This window comes from Sapajus apella, unplaced genomic scaffold (assembly GCF_009761245.1).
Source record: "Sapajus apella isolate SASKATOON/1434 unplaced genomic scaffold, GSC_monkey_1.0 scaffold2, whole genome shotgun sequence".
Taxonomy (NCBI): Eukaryota; Metazoa; Chordata; class Mammalia; order Primates; family Cebidae; genus Sapajus; species Sapajus apella.
The window spans coordinates 57,651,032-57,672,011 of record NW_022436942.1 but is presented as its reverse complement, the minus strand read 5'-3'; the positions used below and the strand labels follow the sequence as shown (position 1 = coordinate 57,672,011).

Genomic DNA, 20,980 nt, shown 5'->3' with positions numbered 1-20,980 from the left:
GACATTTTGTTACTGTTTGGTTGTTTTGCCAGTTGGTTGATGCAGTTTCTTCATTGCATTATTGTTCTTTACCATTTGGTACATTTTTGCAGTGGCTGGTACTGTTTGTTCCTTTCCATGTTTAGTGCTTCCTTCAGCAGCTCTTGTAAGGCAGGTGTGGTGGCAACATAATCTCTCAGTAATTGCTTGTCGGTAGAGGATTTCATTTCTCCTTCACTTATGAAGCTTAGCTTGGATGGATATGAAATTCTGGGTTGAAAATTCTTTTCTTTAAGGATGTTGAATATTGGACACTATTCTCTTCTGGTTTGTAGGGTTTCTGCTAAGAGATCCACTGTGAGTCTGATGAGCTTCCCTTTGTGGGTGACCTGACCTTTCTCTCTGGCTGCCTTTAGCATTTTTTCCTTCGTTTCAACCCTGGTGAATCTGACAATTATGTGCCTTGGAGTTGCTTTTCTTGAGGAATATCTTTGTGGTGTTCTCTGTATTTCCTGTATTTGAATGTTGGCCAGCGTTGATAGGTTGGGGAAGTTCTCCTGGATTATATCCTGAAGAGTGTTTTCCAGCTGGGATTCATTCTCCCCATCACCTTCAGATACACCAATCAAGCGTAGATTAGGTCTTTTCACATAATCCCATATTTCTTGGAGGCTTTGTTCATTTTTTACTCTTTTTCCTCTTTTCTTGCCTTCTCCTTTTATTTCATTAAGTTGATCTTCAATCTCTGATATCCTTTCTTCTGCTTGATCAATTCAGCTATTGAAACTTGTGTATGCTTCATGAAGTTCTCGTGCTGTGTTTTTCAGCTCCATCAAGTTGTTTATGTTTTTCTCTAAGCTGGTTATTTAGTTAGCATTTCATCTAACATTTTTTCAAGGTTTTTAGTTTCTTTGCATTGGGTTAGAACATGTTCCTTTAGCTCAGAGGAGTTTGTTATTACCCACCTTCTGAAGCCTACTTCTTTCAACTCGTGAAACTCATTCTCCATCCTGTTTTCTTCCCTTGCCAGTGAGGAGTTGTAATCCTCTAGAGGAGGGGAGGTGTTCTGGTCTTTGATGGTTTCATCATTTTTGTGCTGTTTTCTTCCCATCTTTGTGGATTTATCTAGCTTTGATCTCAGGGAGCTGCTTGAGGAGGCAGACCTTCTTTTGTCTGCCTGCAAAGGCACTGATGGGCTGCCACAGACTCAGCTGAGCTGCTGCATATATTTCCTGTGTCATTTGTTTACACAGGAAGATTAGACCTGCCTCTGCAATGGTGGCTGCCCTTTCCCCCACTGAGCTCAATCATTCAGGATCAAGCTCGAATGGATGTGCCGGCTGCAAAACTCTTAAGCAATAGGGCTTCAGTTTGCTGGGCTTTGTTGGGGAGAAGAGACCCACCTAGTGTATTGCCTGACTCAACTGCTTTCAGTTCCCCTTCTTCCTGGCGGGCAGGTAGCTCAGTCCCACAGGCTTTCTCAGCATTAGCCAATGCATCCACTTAGATCTGTGCTGACAACCCACAGCACTGGCCAGGATTACTGCTCAGCTCTGTGCACTTAACTCATGGGTGCTTTTCAGCCCGGGGAAGATCTCCTGTTCTGTGGGTTGCAGAGGGCTTGGGTGAAGCACAGTATCTGAACCAGAGTGCCAGAGGGGGAGAACCCCCAATCCTCTGGTCAGAAGCACTTCCCAGGTGGGGCAGTGGCCCACTCTGCCTCAGTTTGCCCTCTTTGGTTTAAACTCACTGTCCAACCAGTCCCATTGAAATTAACCTGGTGCCTCATTTGGAAATGGGGAGATCACTCGCCTTCTGGGTCTCTCTCACAGGGAACTGCATTTTGGAGCTGTCTCTATTCAGCCATCTTAATTGCTTTAAGAATAGAACTATTAGAATAATTTGGTAATTTTTTACGTAGTAGTCCCTCTAATATTTAGCTAGAGAATGTAAGAAAATGCAATGTTGTGTTATACACAGATGGTTGATGTCATGCTTTAGTTTGGGCAAAATATATTTAAATACATTTTTCAATTACTTAAAATGTGATATTATGAACACTCCTTTCTTTTTTTTTTTCTTTTTCTTCTTTTTTTTTTTTTTTTTGAGACGGAGTTTCACTTATGTTACCCAGGCTGGAGTGCAATGGCGCAATCTCGGCTCACCACAACCTCCACCTCCTGGGTTCAGGCAATTCTCCTGCCTCAGCTTCCTGAGTAGCTGGGATTACAGGCACGCACCACCATGCCCAGCTAATTTTTTGTATTTTTAGTAGAGACGGGGTTTCACCATGTTGACCAGGATGGTCTCGATCTCTTGACCTCATGATCCACCCGCCTCGGCCTCCCAAAGTGCTGGGATTACAGGCTTGAGCCACCACGCCCGGCAATGAACACTCCTTTCTAGAATGCTTTGTGCAATGGTTAATCTTTTGTTATTAGAAAAGAGCCCCTTTTATATCTCTAAAATGCTAACAAAAGAAATAATTATGTACCCAACTCTGGTCATTAGGAGCAAATAATATAACTTTTAATAAAGTATTGAATAGTCCTGAACATATATTTCAGATAGTACAAATTTGTTAATCAGGAGAAATCATGAATAATTGATTTATGTGCTTCCAACAGCTTAATGGCCTACAGAAACAAATAGATTCTCCCTAGATAATCCATATGTCTCACTGATTTATTGAACCCTGAAATACTTCAAAGTATTGAACCAAAAATACTTCAAAGGCAGTAGGGAAATCAAGCAAGACAATTTTCAAATCATTTTTAATAATACAATTTCTATCAAAGTCAGCGGATGTTCCTCAGAATGAGAGTACCAGCTCAAACATCTATGTCTGTTATGATCACATGTTATGTGACATCTTCTTTGGGTCCCAATAGAACACAAATCAATTTACAAATGTATAAAATGATTAACATCATCAGTACTCTTTCCAGAGATTATCACCTCTGAGCTATACCTATTGTTGTGAGTAAATGTCTAAATTTTAGTTTATTTTATTTATTTGAGGCTCAACATATACTGGAAAGCCTCCTATACATGATTTTCAACCTCCACTTTTCATACACATATTTTTAAATGGTGTGGTAATCTAGGATCCTTCTGAAGAATCAGTCAATGATATGATTCTTTTTAAATCCACATGCTTAGTGATATTGTGGTATGTCTGTGTGTCACTCTTCATGTTCTGATGCAGCTCTTGGGCCAAAAGTGTCAGTTCACAACTACATGTTGAGCACTCACTACCCTTTCTCTGCTATGTGGTAGTTTTTTTTGTTTTTTGTTTGTTTGTTTGTTTTATCATAAACACAATCATTGTACTTTATATTTGATGAATTATCTTTAATTGTCCAATATATAGAATGTGTATGTGATGAAAAGTATACACTAACTACTGTGCTAAGATTTTTTCATCAGTTTGCATTTACCCAGAGCAATCTTGTGACATAAGAATAATTTTTAACCCTCATTTTAGAGATAAGAAACCTGAGGCTTAGAGTGACTAATTAATTCAACAAAGATCATATAGTTAGTAAGTGGCAGAGGAAATTCAGGTCTGTCTAACTTCTTTTATCCATTCATTCTTTCATGAAATAAATGTTCATTGAGGACACGTAAGCAATGCTTTGCAGTAAGTTTTGATGAACTTAGATAAATTTAGTTTGAACCCCAAATCTTAACAACATACTATGCTGTCTATAGGCATTTCCTCCTAATGATATTTTTAAATAGACAAAACAGGCATTATTTTCCATAATCTATATATAGACAAGACAGCTAAGGTCATATAGCAAGTGACTTTTAGACCTGGGATTGGAATCTAGATCTCTAACTCTAGGTCTAGGAGATGTTTCTACTATGAACTTGGAGTCCTAAATCTTTTCTTTATTCTGTACATATTCTATCCTTGAACCCAAATGGAGCTAAACTGTACATCCTATCAGTCTCCTCGGCCAATTCAAATCTTGCATCCATCGTGAAACCTTCTTCTCTCTCCTACATTGATCTCCCACTTCTTTAATATTCTGTGACTCAATAACTTATTGATATAGCCCCTTGACATATTTTTTAAAACTATTTTGCCAAAGAATGTACCTTTACAACTCTGGAATTGCAATATAAATGGGAAGATATATTGTGTTCTAACATCTTTTATTATCTTGGTACTGAACACAGTGCTTGCCACAAAGAAGGTAAAAACTGAGTCCTTGTTTAATGAATGATAAGATTCTAAACAACAGGTGAATTAATATCCAGATTGCCCATTTGAAATGATAAGGCTCTTTTTACTTCAAGACTATGTCTTTTTTAGATTTGATATTATAAGCGAAATGTATGTTTGATATATATGAAACTGCATTTTGATTAATTTTCACGGCACATTGTCATTAACCTCCGTTGGATAATATTAGACATGAGTTTCCCAAAATGTGCTTCTTAGATTTTCAGTCCTTCAAGGTGCTCTGGTTAAAAAAAAAGTCCAAGGTGCTCTGGTTGAAAAAAAAGCCGAGAGTAATCTTTGGCCATATGAGATTAGGAAACATCGATGCTGTATAACCCTTATTGGAGATTCATGAGGAAAATTATTATGTCAAAGTCTCAGGAGTCTATATTAAAGAAATCTGTTTAATCTCCTTTGTCCTCTATTTCCCAAACTTCCTTGACCACTGATTATTTTTATTTTTATTTTTATTTTTTTTGAGATGGAGTTTTGCCCTTGTTTCCCAGGCTGGAGTGCAGTGACATAATCTTGGCTCACTGCAACCTCCACCTTCCAGTTTCGAACAATTCTCCTGCCTCAGCCTCCCAAGTAGCTGGGATTACAGGTGCCCACCATTACACCTGGCTAATTTTTGTATTTTTAGTAGAGACAGGATTTCACCATGTTAGCCAGGCTGGTCTCAAACTCCTGACCTCGTGATCTGCCCCCACTCAGCCTCCCAAAGTGCTGGGAATACAGGCATGAGCCACCACACCTGGCAACCAATGATTCTTATTTGACATTATTCCTTCTGTTATCTGATGGAATTTTTAAAACTTTTGGAAACCCTGCATAAGCTCAATCCAACTGTTGATTATTCCCTACAATGCAGTTTCTTTAATGTGTCTGGTGACATCTAGATGATCCATAACAATATTAGGGAGTGAAGGTCCTCATCAGTGTCTCTAAATTTTTCAGATATGGATGCAACTATTTTTTTCTTTCTAAATATTTCATATAATTAATAATTAACCCACAGAATGGGAGAAAATATTTGCAAACTATCCTTCTGACAGGGATTAAAACCATAACATGTGAGAAGCTCAAAAACTCTATAGGAAAAAATCTAATGATTTTATTTAAAAATGGGCAAAAGATCTGAAAAGACATTTCTCAAAAGAAGACATATATATGGCAAAGAGACATATAAAAAGGTGCTCAACATGACTGATTATCAGGGAAATGCAAATCAAAACTATAATGAGATACCATCTCACCCCAGTTAAAATGACTTTTATTAAAAAGACAGGCAACAATAAATGCTGGCGAAGACATGGAGAAAAGGAAACTCATACACTGTTGATAGGAATGTAAATTAGAACCATCACTATACAAAACAGTTTGGAGTTTCCTGAGAAAACTAAAAGTAGGGCTACCATATGATCTAGCAATCCCACTGCTAGGTATATATGAAAAAGAAAGGAAATCAATATATTGAAGAGCTATCTGCACCCCCACATTTATTGTAGCACTATTCGTTATAGCCAAGATTTGGAAACAAGGTTTTATGGCTTACTTTGGGGGAGAAAGCAGAGAAGGAGAAAGAAGGAAGGAGAGGATTGGAAAGACCTTGCTTCTGAGGGCTCTTCAGTGTTCATCCGTTCAAAGTAGCCAGCAAACCAAGACCCCATACTTCGGGGTTTTGTGTTTGGACCCCTGAGACTCACAACTCAGAAATTTTTATCCCATGGTGCTTTAAATTCTGGTGAAGTAAGAAGCATTCACTTTTTTGAAATTTCATTCAGATTAAAAAAAATTTTTAAACACTTTTGCTCAAAGAACTTCCCCCAATTTCAGGCATTAGCCCCAATCTTGGGAAAATCAAAAGAATCCAGTGATTGGCCTTGGCTATCTAAGAAACAAACCTCCAACAATGAGTCTTTATATTCAACTTTTTGGGAAAATAAGTACTGCTTAGTCCAGTTATCTAGAAGATTCTTCTAATGAAGCAGGAATTACTTGTCTGAATCCTATAATCACTCATTCACTTAGAATGTCTGTTTAGCTCTTTTTGTGCAATGCATTCTACTAGGTACTGTGTGAGACAGAGATGTTTAAGACATGGCTCCCATCATCTAGGTGTTTAAAGTCTTTTGAAAAATATCTCATGTACATGTAAATTTTTAACAATATCAAAAGTTAAAAATGCCATGTAAGAGATATAAATAATATACTTTGGGAGTTTATAAGTAGAAGAAATTACTTCCTACTGGGAGTATCCTAGAAAGTCTTGCAGAGGAGATGAAAGGACCTCAAAGGGTCAGCAGAATAAAGCTATGAGGAAACTGGCAAAAAGAATGAGGGTGGCTATAGATTATTATAGGTAAAAAGTTAGCATGAACAAAAATAGGAAACCAAGAAGCCATGAGGCAGGTAATGAATAAGTAGAAGGAAGCATACTCATAACATGGAGGAAAGGTTTCATAGAAATGAATTTTACAGCCTAGAGTTTATTATATTATAAACGCATTTGGGGTTGATTAAGCCCAAATGGCAGAGAATCTTAAATGCCAAATGAGTTTGTTGATACTAATAATAAATAACAATAGCCACAGTGATATTATAATAGTAGTAATTACAGTTAGCTTTTATTGAGGATTTATCATATGTCAGTGCTGTTATTGTTATTACATTTAATCTGTCAACAATCCTATAAAGTAGGTACTCATTTTACAGATTCTCCTAATTTTATAGATGAGAAAGGGGATTCACAGAGAGCTTTTTTCCCATGGTCACATAATTAGGAGTCTGCTCTTTATTTAGAAAATTTCCTAGAGCTAATATACTAAGGTGTTACATGGCCCTAAACCACCATCTTTTGCAAAATGCTATTGAAGTCAAGAAGGATGGGAGGCAAGAGAATGCTTGGCATTTTTCTAAACGATTTGTTAAGGTAAATGACACGATACCTGTCTTTTCAGAGTTTGTTCCTTAAAATAGATAACTAAATTTATATCCTTTCTAAGCCCATTTTCTATTATCACACTTAGTCAATACATAATATGTACTTGATTTAGAGAATTACTGTAGTTTATAAAAATGAATGTTATAGCCAAGATTTATTATATTACTGCTAACCTTTTTTTCTACATTGTCTCTCTATTTGGTATTCCTTTATCATGCTAAAACATTATTTTTTATTATCCCAATATAAGATTAGTCATTGATAGTTCATTAGGGTGAGCTGAAGAGATGTCTGGTTTTGGATCAACAACTGGGCTAGCATTTGACCTTGAAAAGATTTTATGAACTTTTTGTTCTTACTATTTTATTTAAAGCATACCTAAAACTATAAAAATATTGTCATTTTTGCTTTTTTATTATTTTATTATGAATGGTGTTATTTATTTATGATCCATTAGGAAAATTATGCATATAAAGTTATTTTCAATTAAATTATATTTGATATAAGATAAATAATGAACAAAGCAGAAAAATATAACAATATTATAGAGAACAAATATTTAAAAGGTAGGGGAAACATTCCTTGCTTTGTCAGAAATGCAATAACAAAGTTAATAGTACCTGAAATTATTTTAATTTATCCAGCATCCCCAAGGGTAAAAAGGTGCCCCCAGCCCTCTTGAATTGCAACATGTTTTCCTCCCTGTCCAGATTCCTCTCCCCCAGCAAGCATGCCCATCAAGGGTGGTAAGAAAGCATGTGTGTAGACTAGATGTACCAACAGCAGGTTCCTTATGAGGCCCCATGGGCAGCCAAGACATGTGCATTACCCACTGTGGATTTTTTGTTTATTCTCTGTTCTGTGTTATAAAGATATTGTTGAAAATGTCCAAAAGGCCTACAGATACCCCTATGGGTATGGGTAATAATTAATTTAAAAAGAAGAAGCATTCATGTATGCCTATGGCACAGAAAGTCAAGCTGTTGGAGAAACTGGATATTGGTGAAAGTGTGAAAATCTTACAGAAGAGTATGGTGTTGGAATGACCCCAGATATAACCTGAGGAAACAGCAGAATAAACTGTTGAAGATTCTTACTCAAAGTGAGGAGCAGAAGATAATGAAAAACAGAGAAACACTGCATAAAGCCAAAATGGAAGATCTCAGTTGTGTATGGAAGGAATGGATCTGTTGGTATTGCAGTGAACTGATGTCACTTAATAGTATGCTGATTATGAAACAAAGATCTATCACAATGAACTGAAAATTGAAGGGAACCATGAATATTCAGTTAAAGACACAGCTTTAGACTTGTAAAGATTGTGGTAGTAAAGCATCTGCTGATTACAAAGCAGTAAAAAAAAAAAATTTAGTAACAAGTTTGCCAAGGTCATCACTTGTGAAAATTGGGTGCCAGAACAAGTCTATAATGCTGATGAAACATCACTGTTTTGGCATTATTGCCATTATTGCTCCAGGAGGACACTAACCACAGCTGATGAGACAGCCCCAACAGGAATTAAGTATGCCAAGGATACTACCTGTGCTGGGATGTGCTAATGCAGCACATTAGTGTAAACGTGCTGTGATAAGCATAAGCTTGTGTCCTTGCTGTTTTTAAGGAGTGAATTTCTTACCAGACTGTTATGCTAACAGAAAGGCATAGGTCACCAGGGACATGTTTTCTGATTGATTTCACAAACATTTTGTACCAGTGGTTCATGCTCACTGCACAGAAGCTGTACTTGATAACAACTGCAAGATTTTGTTATTTCCTAACAACTGTTCTACTCATCCGCCAGCTGAAATTCTCATCAAAAACTTTTATGTCATGCACTTTTCCTCAAATGTGACTTCAATAATTGAGCTACATGATGAGGGTATCCTTAAGTCAATGAGGAAGAAATATAAAAACACTTTATTAAACAGCATGCAGCATCAGTGAACAGAGGTATGGGTGTGGATGTTTTCCAAAAGGAGTTTAACATGAAGAATACTGTATATGCTGTTGCCAAGACTTGGAACATGGTGACTAAAGACACAGTTTTGCATGCCTTGTACAACCTCTCGCCTGCGGCTATGTTCAGTGATGATGATGAACAAATTGGTACTTTGAAGGATTCCCATATGTCAAGTGTGAGAAAAATGATTTTGGACCTCCTCTCATATGCAAAATATGCATTCAGAGTCTATCAGTATGTTAGGCTATTCTTGCATTGCAATAAAGAAACATCTAAGACTATGTAATTTATAAAGAATAAAGAGGTTTAATTGGTTCATGGCTCTGCAGGCTGTACAGGAAACAGGGTGCTGGCATCTGCTTGGCTTCTGGGGGGCCCTTAGGGAACTTTTGTTCACGGTGGAAGGCAAAAAGGGAGCAGGCATCTTACATGGAGAAAATGGGATAGAGAGTGAGAGAGTTAGGAGGGGGTGCCAGACACTTTTAAATGACCAGATCTCATGTGAACTGAGAATGAGAGCTCACTTATCACTAAGGGGATGGCCCAAGCCATTCATGGCCCAAGCCATCCACCCCTATGACCCAAACACTTCCAATACTGGGGATTACATCTCAACATGAGATTTGGAGGGGACATTCAAACTATATCAATCAGAAAGCTGGAAGAAGTGCATATCAATGAAGTTTTTTAACATTGAGGCTCCAGTTATTCATTCATTGACCAATTCTGAAATGGCTGAAATGGTTCTGAATCAACGTGATTGTGATAATAGTAATGATGAAGATGACATTCACACTGAGGAAAAAGTCCCTGTAGATGACACGGTGAAAATGTGTGGTGGACTTGTTGAAGGTCTAGAGCATCATGCATTCATAGCAAGAAATCAAGTCAGTTTGTGAAATCAATGAGAAATTTGTAAGACAAAAGACATTGTAAATGAGGCAAATGACTCTGTAGGAAACATTTAAAAAAGCCAACCAGTAGAATGCCTCCTGATCCCTAGAGGACCCACTTCGTGGTCTCTCACCTGCTTCTGATGTTTCTTCCCACCTAAAATAATAAAACATAGGCCAAGTGCAGTGGCTCACACCTGTAATCCAGCACTTTGGGAGGCCGAGGCAGGCAGATCACGAGGTCAAGAGATCGAGACCATCCTAGCCAACATGGTGAAATCCCATCTCTACTAAAAATACAAAAATCAGCCAAGCATGGTGGTACATGCCTATAGTCCCAGCTACTCTGGAGACTGAGGCAGGAGAATCACTTGAACCCAGGAAATGGAGGTTGCAGTGAGTCAACACTGCACCACTGCACTCCAGCCTGGGCAACAGAGCAAGACTCCATCTCAATAATAATAATAATAATAAATAAAACATAGTCTGGGTGTGGTGTCTCACGTCTGTAATCCTAGCAATAGGGAGGCCAAGGCAGGTGAATCACCTGAGGTCAGGAGTTCAAAACCAGCCTGGCCAACATGGTGAAATCCCATCTCTACTGAAAATAAAAAAAAAAATAGCTGAGCATGATGGCAGACACCTGTAATCCCAGCTACTTGGAAGGCTGAGGCAGGAAAAAAAATTGCTTAAACCCGGGAAGTAGATGTTTCAGTGAGTGGAGAAGTTATGCCACTGCACTCTAGCCGGGCAACAGAGAGGGACTTGGTCTCAAAAAAATAAATAAATAAAGTAAAAAATAAAATGCAGTTACAGAAACCTTTTAATCAAAACACAGCATCATAGGTGGAGCCTGGAAGCCTGCCACTATTTCTTGTTGCTCTTCTTTAACAGCTGATGCAGGTATTCTTGTGATGCTACTGTGCTGCTTAGTTACCCTGAACACATTATATTTTCCTGTATTAAGGGTATGTCATATTTTTTACTATTAAGTACTTGTGAGTAAGTATAAAAAAAGATTGCTTATCAGTAGCATGTAATTTCAGAATCAGGAATTGTGGTGATGCCAAACAGCCACAGTTTATCCATATGGGCAGCTAAGATAGTGATACCTTTCCTTTCTGATGGCTCAAGGTACACAAACTTATTTAAATGCACAAAATTATTTAAAATATTGTACTAAATTACCTTCGGGCTATGTGTACAAGATGTATATGAAACACAAATGAATTTCATGTTTAGACTTGGGTTTCTTCCCCAAGATGTCTTATTATGTATATGCAAATATTCCAAAATTTGAAACACTTCTGGTCTCAAGCATTTTGGATAAGGAATACTCAAATTGTAACACAACCACAGTAGAATCTGGGAAAAGTTTGCTAAATGTACATGGAAACTTAAAGATGTTATTTGGCTGTGAAAAGAAATCAACACAGAACAAAGTGTTCTGTGGACACAGAGGAAAGCAACATGTTGGAAATTTTGTCTGTATATTATTTTAAAAGACAAACTGCAATGTGACTATACAGTTCAAATTCATGTCAATTCTTGTATCCAACATCAGCTAAGCTGTGTAAATGCTACTGAGCTGATTGTTAGCACTTCATTTTTAAAAATTTATTTTAGATTCCAGAGGTACTGAAGAAGAGAATTCCTTCATTGAGCATCAGTTTTCTTAGCTCTGTTAACAATTAATTACTGTTTTATAGAGAGAATAAAACATTATTTGTAAAACCAAAAGCAAGAAGAGGAATTAATTCAATGACTATTTCATGATGTAGTATATGATTTTATAACTCAAATTGTTTTAAGCAAAAATATACACTTTGAAAATATAATGGTTTTTTATTTGTAAAATATAAAGGAACATATCTAAAAATCCAGGGAAAATTCAAGTTTCAGTTGCAGCTTGAGTCTGAGTTCTCCAAAAAAGGTTATTAGGACCTAGCCTCTTTCCATCTCTTCTTTATTATGCTGTATGTTGGCTTCCTTCTCAGATTTCAAATGGTTTAAGTAAGACTGCCAGTATCACTAAGGTTAAGTCTTTGCAGTCTTATGCCCTGTGTGTATAGCAGAGGGAGGGCGATCTAACTTTTATTGTACTAAATTGGATCATGTGGTCAATTCTGAATGAAATATTTTGGCCAGGGAACATAAAAAGCACTCAGATGCATTACTTGTCTATTGCTGTATAACAAACGACCACAAAACTTCGCAGCTTAAAACGACAAACATTTTTTAATCTCGCCAATTCTGTGGATCAGGAATCTAGGCATGGCTTAACTGGGTCCTTGTTTCAGGCTCTTTCACAAAGCTCAGTCAATGTGTAGGCCAGGGCAGGAGGCTCATCTGAGGGCTTAACTTGAGATACACTTCCAAGTTCACTCACATGGTTGTTGATAGGATTCAATTCCTTTTGATCTGTTGGCCTGAGGACCTCATTTCCTAGATGGCTGTTGACAATAGATTTTCTTCAATTCCTTGCCAAGGGCCTCAACATGAATCTTGTTTCACCAAGGAAGAGGATCTCCTAAGTAAGCCAGCAAGGAAGAAGATCTCTTAGTAAGACTGAAGTCAGAATTTTGTAATCTAATGACGGAAGTGACATCTTCCTAATGCTGAGGTATGCTGTTAGTTAGAAGAAAGTTACACAAGGGGAGGGAATTGCACAAAGCCTTCAGTAGAAGGAAATAAGAATCAATGCAGCCCTCTCAGAAGCCACCTACAGCACCAGATTTGGGTCATATACCTATCCCGGAAGATGATAGGCAAGAAACTCCTCCCAATCACAGGAACTATGAGTAAGTGAGAGGATAAATCCCCCAAGGAAAATTGTGATTATCAGAAGAGAATGACAAATGCTTGGTGGTAAATACCACTGTCCATGACAGATACCTAGGTTGGTTCTGAGTTGTATAGAAAACAGAATAAAACAAAGCTCTTTTTCTACCCCCGTGACTTTGGGTCATTATGAATCTCAATGATTAGTTTAAATTACCTAATTATATGTTTATATTATGGTATAAAGATGTTTTAGTCTGTTAATTCAACATTTCAAAGCCAGCTCTATTCTTTATTTTTGGTTTATATTATAATTTTCAGCCAATGCTTCTATATGAAATAAATTAAATTTCCTGCATGTGAAGTTTCTAAAATTGTCTTAAGTGTGAAAAATACACACAGAATTGAGGCTCAAATTCTCTGAAAATGCATCCCACTTTACCCAAAGAAACATTTTACGATTGCTGGGAAACATGAAGCAGAAACAAGTTTTAGCCCTGGATTTTCAGAATATTAGTAGAAAATGGAAATAAGCATACTTTGAGGTCAAAATATTTTTCTGGCTTCTGATTTATAAGAATTATAGATTTACCAGTTGATTTTATCAAGAAGGTAAATAAGCATCCATCACAGAAGGTATTTACTCTAATCATGAGATTCCAGAACAATTAAAATAGTCAGGGTAAAACAAAAAAAATAAATTCAATGCCTCTTCTGTGTTTATACTTAATCTCAATATATTTGCTGAAGAGTGATGGGTTTTAAATTGACCCAGAGTTTCCTGGTGAGTTCTTTCAAAATCACAGATTTAATGGATTTTAGATAGTACCTGACTTATTCAGAGAGGTGATTATTTGAAATTTGTTTCTGATTCAGGAGCCAGTTGTCATTAATATATTATTACATGTATTATGATTATTATAGGAAATACTTATAGCTAATAATATATAGTCAGTATTTGTTATAGCTAATATTTATTTTCACTATTTATTAAGTGCATATATGCAAGTACTATTCTAAGCATTTTCTGTATTTGTCAACATGTTTAATCCTCTCAGCCATCATCTTTTTTAAAAAAAATTGTGTATTAATCTATTTTTCATCACTTTGTAAAACATACACAAAACGCCTGAAATTTCAACATTGCTTTTCTAGCAATTGAAGAGTGTTCATTTTCCATGGCTATCAAGCTAAGTTTGAACCAACATTAAACAAAGTCTTCTCTATATTCTCTCATGTCTGACTTCTGCAGCTGAGGCATGGAAAACTAAATTTCTTTCACAGGAAGTCCAATCAGCTGTTGAAACAGGGCTTACTTTGCTCTAAGAGACTGATAATATTTGGAGGCCCCTCTGCACTAAATACTGTCTTCTGAAATAATTAGTTGGGTCGTTTTGTCTATTTTCTCTTTAAGAGAAAGAGCCTTACAGGCTTTCTGTACCTTTCTACTTCCAGTTTCTTTCCTGTATTCGTCTGTCTCCCACATCCTCCAGGGGATGTTTGTGCAACAAAAATTTGATCAAATCTCTCTGTTCTCAGGAAAGAAAAGAGTTACTCTTTTTCGTGACACACAAGTCCCTTGATTGTTTCTTACTTATCCTATGCCCATTTCTGTGCAGATTTCCCTCCTCATACATGCGCATGTAACCTTTGAAGTACAGCACTAATGAATCATTCGTAGTTCCTCAAACATGTCTTTGCACATGCTGTTCCCTCTGCCTAGAACACCGTCTTCCTTCTTTTTGCCTCACAAACTCCTACTACATCTTCAATGCACAGATTAGATGGTCTCCTCTATAAGCATTCTATCCAAGCCAAGTTAAGCATCCTCCCCTTCCTTCAACATTTTATATATCTTGCACACATCTTCAATATAGTACTGATCATCCTGCATGGTAATTTTCTCCTTACTAAACTCTAAAATCCTTAAGGCTGGGACATGTTCCCTTTCCTCCCTGGACCTAACACAAAGGCTGTCACACACACTGGCTCGATGACTTAATTCTCTGATCACCTTCTTCTCCATGAAGATTCAAACATTTGCCAGAAACCTTAAAAGAAGGGAAAACAAGAACAAAATCAACGGAATTGCTATTTTTTTCCGATCAGGTATGGCCTATATATATAATTTTGTTGTCTGCCAAAAGATTTTAGCATTTTAGGCTTAAATTTCATTTCCTATTTTAGACCATACCCCAGCACATAAGTTGTCAGATCTGTTTTGTAAAGGCTGGTATTTCTTAAGTGCTCCATGAAATTTTAGTTAGAAATAAAATGCAAGGCCTTAGGGAAAATTGAATCCAAGCTCCTGACTTCTCTTAGCATTTAAACACTAGTTCATAATTTTGGAGCATTTTCCTATTTGAATCTTGGTGTTATGATCCAGAACTTTGTTGACCCACAGCATTCCCCAATTCTTGGGATGACTAAATCCCTTTCATTTTTCTGGTGTCTCCTACCTCTGTTTTTGAATTTCAGAATGGCTATCCTTTTGTCAGCGGAAGAAGCATTGTTCTTATGTGTTGTCTCTTTTCCTGCTAATTCTTATTGTCAGTTTTTCTCCACAAGGAAGAAGGGTACGTAGTTTATAATTCTTAGCTTAGAGGACATCTAGTATTGGAAAAATGAGATACTGCTACTTACTAGTTAAAAATAGAATTGTTAGTCAAGATTTTTCTTATTCTACCCTACAGAAATGAACATTGTTCCCTTCTAGCTCTTACACCTGTATCGCAAGATGTAAAAGCCAGGAAGGCAGGCTCAGGTAGACACCAGCACTTTAGTTATTAGCGGAATAGCAATTTCTTTCCCCAGTGTGGGCATAGCCTTCTTAGGAAATTGTGTGCTTTTCTTTAAACCAGTACCTTTAAAAATAACCAATCTTTATTTAAAATATGTTAAAATAACTAATTGTCCCTTTTGCTAATTATGATAGAAATAAGAATCATCCTTTCTTTGCCAGTCCTGGCCCCACGCACTTTTTTCTCTTTTTACTTTTAGATAAATTGCAAAAACCAGGCTGCTTAGTACTGAAGACCTGACTATTGGTGCATATTAGAGAAGACAAAGCCTCTAACAACATCACGGGTTTGGGAATTCTGATCACTTCACGGTACAATTAGCTTTCCTGTTACTTGGCCAGACTGCTCACCCCATGCATTTTTGTCTGTTGGAAACAAAGAGAACTGGGCAAGGAAATGCACTGATGGCTCAGGACCAGTCTCTTGGTCGAGGGACTGAATGAACAACACAAGTATCTATTTTACTGGCAGTAAAGATAATAATATATCCCTAGGATTGAAATAGCTCTAGTTACAGTGCTTTTTTTCACATGCTATTTCATTTCAGCTTCAAAGAAAACCATGGGATAGATGGGGTGAGGTGTACCCTCACTCTCCCAAAGAACAACTTAGCCTCCAGAAACTAGTCTATTGCTCTATATCAAAAATAGAAGAAACAAATATTTAAATCATGTAAACGAGCCAGGATTCAAACCCAGGCAGCCTGGCTCCAGAGTCTGGGCTACCAACCTCCACACTGTCTCCCGTCTCATCAAAGCAGCTGTCTTCTAGACACATAGCACAGGCATCCATCCATGCATTGCAGACCAGCTGAGCACCCATGTGGAAACAGCACTGAAGCTGCAGTATTTCAGAATCACAGCAAAGCCCTTTGCTGACATGAAGTAAAAATATCTAAGTGATGGGCTTTACTCTTCTCCCACCTCTTGTTATTTCCTCCTGCCTTTTCTCATGGCTTTTCACATTAGAAGCCAAGAATAATGAATGTAAGGTGAAGAATAAACAACAAAATAACCCCAAGAAGGCCTTTTAAAACAAACTTGCTGGCATGTGCATGGATGAGCATTCTTACTTCTGCAAAAGGGCAAATTTCCCATTAAGTGCACCTAGAACAGAGAAGCAGCATAGATTAGTGGCAAAAAGCTTAGTTAGGCTCTGGAGCCAGGCTACTTAGGGTTCAAGTTTAATCGGGCAGCTTTAGACAATTCATAACTTCTCTGTATCTTATTTTCATTCCCTATAAAAGGAGATGATAACAATAGTACTACTAATTTACTATAAAATAATGTAAGCCAATACATGTAGAACATTTAGAATAGAAGCTGACTCATAGTAAATCCTCAATATGTGTTTGCAGTTGTTTTACATAATGAGATAACATACATAAAAGGCTGGACACATAGTAGGTACTCAATAAATGTTAGCTACCTTCTATTTTCTGTGGCTTTGATCACTGGAAAGACTCACATTCTTTGAAAAATATGTGCCTTATGTCAGTCACCTTGATGCTAGGATAAACAGATAGTTATTACATTTTGAAGGGTTCAGTCAGTTTCTTTGTCTTTTTTCTTAAACTCAGTCCAGAAGTTTTCCTTCATCCTTCCCAAATGTCATTTTCCTTCTTAGCAAATATAATTAACTGCTGTCTCTGCCAAATCATCTTCCTCACCTTAACTGTTTCATCAGAGTTTCACCAAGTAACACCTATTAAAGCAGGCAGTATTTTCTCTAATGTATTTATCCTCTCTATGTGGTCACAATAAGAAGTCATGTCTCTAAGTTTTAACTTCTCTCATCTCAAAGGACATTTCTCTAAATGATAAACTCATTTTCTCCACTAGGCTATAAATTCCACAAGTACATGGATATTCAAAACTATCTCCCCACTACCTGGCAAAATGCTTAAAATGTAAATATTTACTGAAGAAATCAGTGAATGCTGAAGAAATGAAAAAAGAATAAAAAGAAGTATTTCCCCCTAATTAACTCAAACTTAATTAATAGTTATCTGAAATTGTTCAGAATATTAGCTGCCTTCTACTTTTAAAAGAGTACATTAATTTTAGTTACCTAAACTAAAATTATGGATTTATTTTAACACAATTATGACACTTTTCAGACAGCATCCTGAAGTAACACATTTATCTCAATCTCCTAGGACTCCAGTGGCTATGCAATACATAAGACAACTGATATTAAGAACATGCCAAAATTAAAGTACTACAGAGTTTAACTTCCTCAGGATCAACATGGCATTATAATATAGAGCAGGTTATTGGCCTTCAAATTGGCTATCCCCATTGCATAGAACTCTAGCTAGATGCCAGAATGGCTTGTTCCTTCACTACCTCCAAGTATCTGTTTAAATTTTACCTTTTCAGGGAGGCATTCTCTGATTATTCTGTCTAAAATAAGTCACTTCCCTCCCCATCATTCTACATTTCCTTTTTCCACTTTAATTTTTAAACTTTTTAAACTAGGCTTATTGAGGTATAATCAACCTACAACAAACTGCACATATTTAAAATGTACTCTTTTTGATATCTGATACATGTATACATGTCTGTGAAACCATCATCACAATCAAGAAAAAGAATATATTCATCATCCCCAAAAGTTTCCTTTAGCTTCTTTGTAATCCTACCAACCTCGTCCTCCTATGCCCAGGAGCCTTTGATCTGTTTTCTGTCACTATAGATAAGACATATATAAGTTCTCTCTAGAACTTTATATAAGTGGAATAATAAAGAATGCATTCTTTTGGTCTGGGTTCTTTCACTGTGCAAAATGATTTTGACACGCATCCATGTCTTGTGTGTATGAACTATTCATTCCTATTTATTGCTGAGTAATATTCAATTGTATAGATATACCACAACTTTTATTTATCCATTCGTCTGTTGATGGACTTTTAGGATGTTTCTAATTGTTGGCTGTTACAAATAAAGCTGCTGTCAACATGCATATACAAGTCTCTGTATGGTGTATGTTTTTATTTCTTTTGGGTAAATATGTAGCAGTAGAATGGCTGTGTCATCTAGTGGATCTATATTTGGCTTTTTAAGCAACCATCAAACTGTTTTCCAAAGTGGTTATAACATTTTCTATTCTCACCCAGCAAAGAATGAGAGTTTCACTTAATTCACATCATTGTCGCCACTTGGTATTCTCAGACTTTTTAATTTTAGACATTCTAACAACTGGTATCTCATTGTCATTTTCCTAATGACTAATGATGTTGAGCACCTTTTCAAATGTTTATTTCCTTTGTGTATATCTTCTCTGCTTCTGTTCAAATCTTTTGCCCATTTTTAAAAATTGATCTGTTTTCTTATTACTGAGTTTCGAGAGTTCTTTATATATTCTGGATACAAATTTGTTATATGATTCACAAATGTTTTATTCTAATCAGTGGTTTGTTTTTCATTCTCTTAATATTGTATTTCAAAGGGAAGAGTCTGAAAATTTTAGTTGTTTATCATTTTTATTTTATAATTGTACTTCTGGTACTTAACCTAAGGTTAAGACATTCCCTAAATTTTTTCCTAAGTTTTCTTCCAGAAATTTTGTAGTTTTAGATTGTATAGTTAGGCCTATGATACAGTTTGAGATAAATTTTATATATGGTAAAACAGATGGATTAAATTAAATTTTGCATGTAGGTCTTCGACTGTTCCAGCATAATTCATTGAAAGTATCTCCTTTCTTTACAGAACTGGCTTTTCACCTTTGTCAAAAATCAAAAATCACTCTATTCCTGAACCCTCTATTTTGTTTCATTGATCTATCTTGACACCAATATCCTATTGTGTAGATAACCATGTCTTTATAATAAGTGTTAAATCAGGTAGTATGCATTTGTGAACTTTGTTCTTTTTTCAGAGTTGTTTTGGTTATTCTGGGTCATTTGCGTTTCATATGAAATTTAGGAGAAGCTTGACAATTTCTACCAAACAAAGCACCTGCTGGGATTTTGATTAGGATTAAATTAAAGTTATAGACATATTTTGGAAAAACAGATCTGTTAACAATGTTGACTGTGCCAGTTTACTAACATAGTATATCTTTCCAATTTTAAGTGTATGGGTCTGACACATCTTTTGACAGTTTTATTCCTTAGAATATCATAGTTTTGGTGCTGTTGTAAATTATGTTGGCTTTTATTTCAAATTCCAATTGTTTATTGTTAGTGTAGAGAAATACAATTGCTGTTTTTATATTGATCTTATATCCTGCAACTTTGCTAAACTCACTTATTATTTCTTGTAGCTTTTATGTAGTTCTCATAAGATTTTATACATAGAAAATCATGTCATGTGTTAATATAAGCCAGAAGCACTTCTACTTCTTCCTTTCCAATATGAATGCATTTTATTTCTTTTTCATAACTTATTACACTAGCTAGAACCTCCAGTACAACGTTCAGTAGAAGTGTTGAGATTGGACATTCTTGTTTTATTTCTAAGCTTAACAGAAAAGCATTCAGTCTTTCACAGTTAAGTATGGTACTAACTGTAGGTTGTTTATAAATGCCTTTTTTATCAGGTTTAAGAAATTTCTTTCCAGTTTGCTGAGAATTTTTATGATAAGTAGATGTTCGGTTTTGTCAAATGATTTCTTGCATCTACTGAGATTTGATTATATGGTTTTTCTTTATTCGTTAATCTGATGAATTACATTAATTGATTCTCCCATGTTTAAGAAACCTTGCATTATTGGGGTAAACCTCATTTAGTCATATCATATTACCTTGTATATATTGTTGAATACTATGTGCCAAAATTTTGTCAAGAATTTTTACATCCATGTTTATGACAGACACTGGTACATATAGTTTTCTTTTCTCATAGTGTCTTGATCTGATTTTGGAATCAAAATAATGCTGGCTTCATAAAATGAGTTGACAAATATTCTTTTCAACTTTCTGGAAGAGTTTCTGTAGAATTGCTGTTATTTCTTCATTATATGTTTGGTAGAATTTATCACTAGAGCCATTGAGGCCTGGAGTTTTGTTTTGTATGAAGATTTTAACTGCAAATACAATTACTTTAATAGACAGAGAGCTAGTCAGTTATGAACTTTTCTTCATGAGTAAGGTTTGTTACCTTGCATCTTTCAATGAATTTGTCATTTCAAAGAGTTGCTGAATTTACTGATACTAACAGTTACTTGTAACATTTCTTTATTATCCTTTTCATATCCACAAAATCTCTTGGGCTGTCACTTCTCTCATTCCTGGTATTGATTACTTCTTTATTCTCCTTTATTTCCTGGTCAGCCTGAAGAGAGATTTACCAGTTGAACTAATCATCTCAAAAAACAGCTTTTGGTTTCATTGATTTTTCTCTATTGATTTTTTGTTTCACTTATTTATCCTCTGATCTTTAT

The 20,980-nt window shown here is 36.1% G+C and overlaps 1 protein-coding gene and 1 long non-coding RNA gene across 17 annotated transcripts in view; one reads left to right on the top strand and one right to left on the bottom strand.

Moving 5' to 3' along the window:
• ANKS1B (ankyrin repeat and sterile alpha motif domain containing 1B) overlaps nucleotides 1-20,980 on the top strand; it is a 1,261,971-nt gene that overhangs the window by 800,795 nt on the left and 440,196 nt on the right. The window lies entirely within an intron of this gene.
• Nucleotides 1,214-16,439, bottom strand: LOC116556333. The gene is made up of 4 exons (XR_004270946.1): nucleotides 16,428-16,439; nucleotides 14,108-14,113; nucleotides 10,747-10,750; nucleotides 1,214-1,800 (listed from the first exon to the last, which is right to left on the bottom strand). It is a non-coding gene; the product is annotated as an uncharacterized LOC116556333 (long non-coding RNA).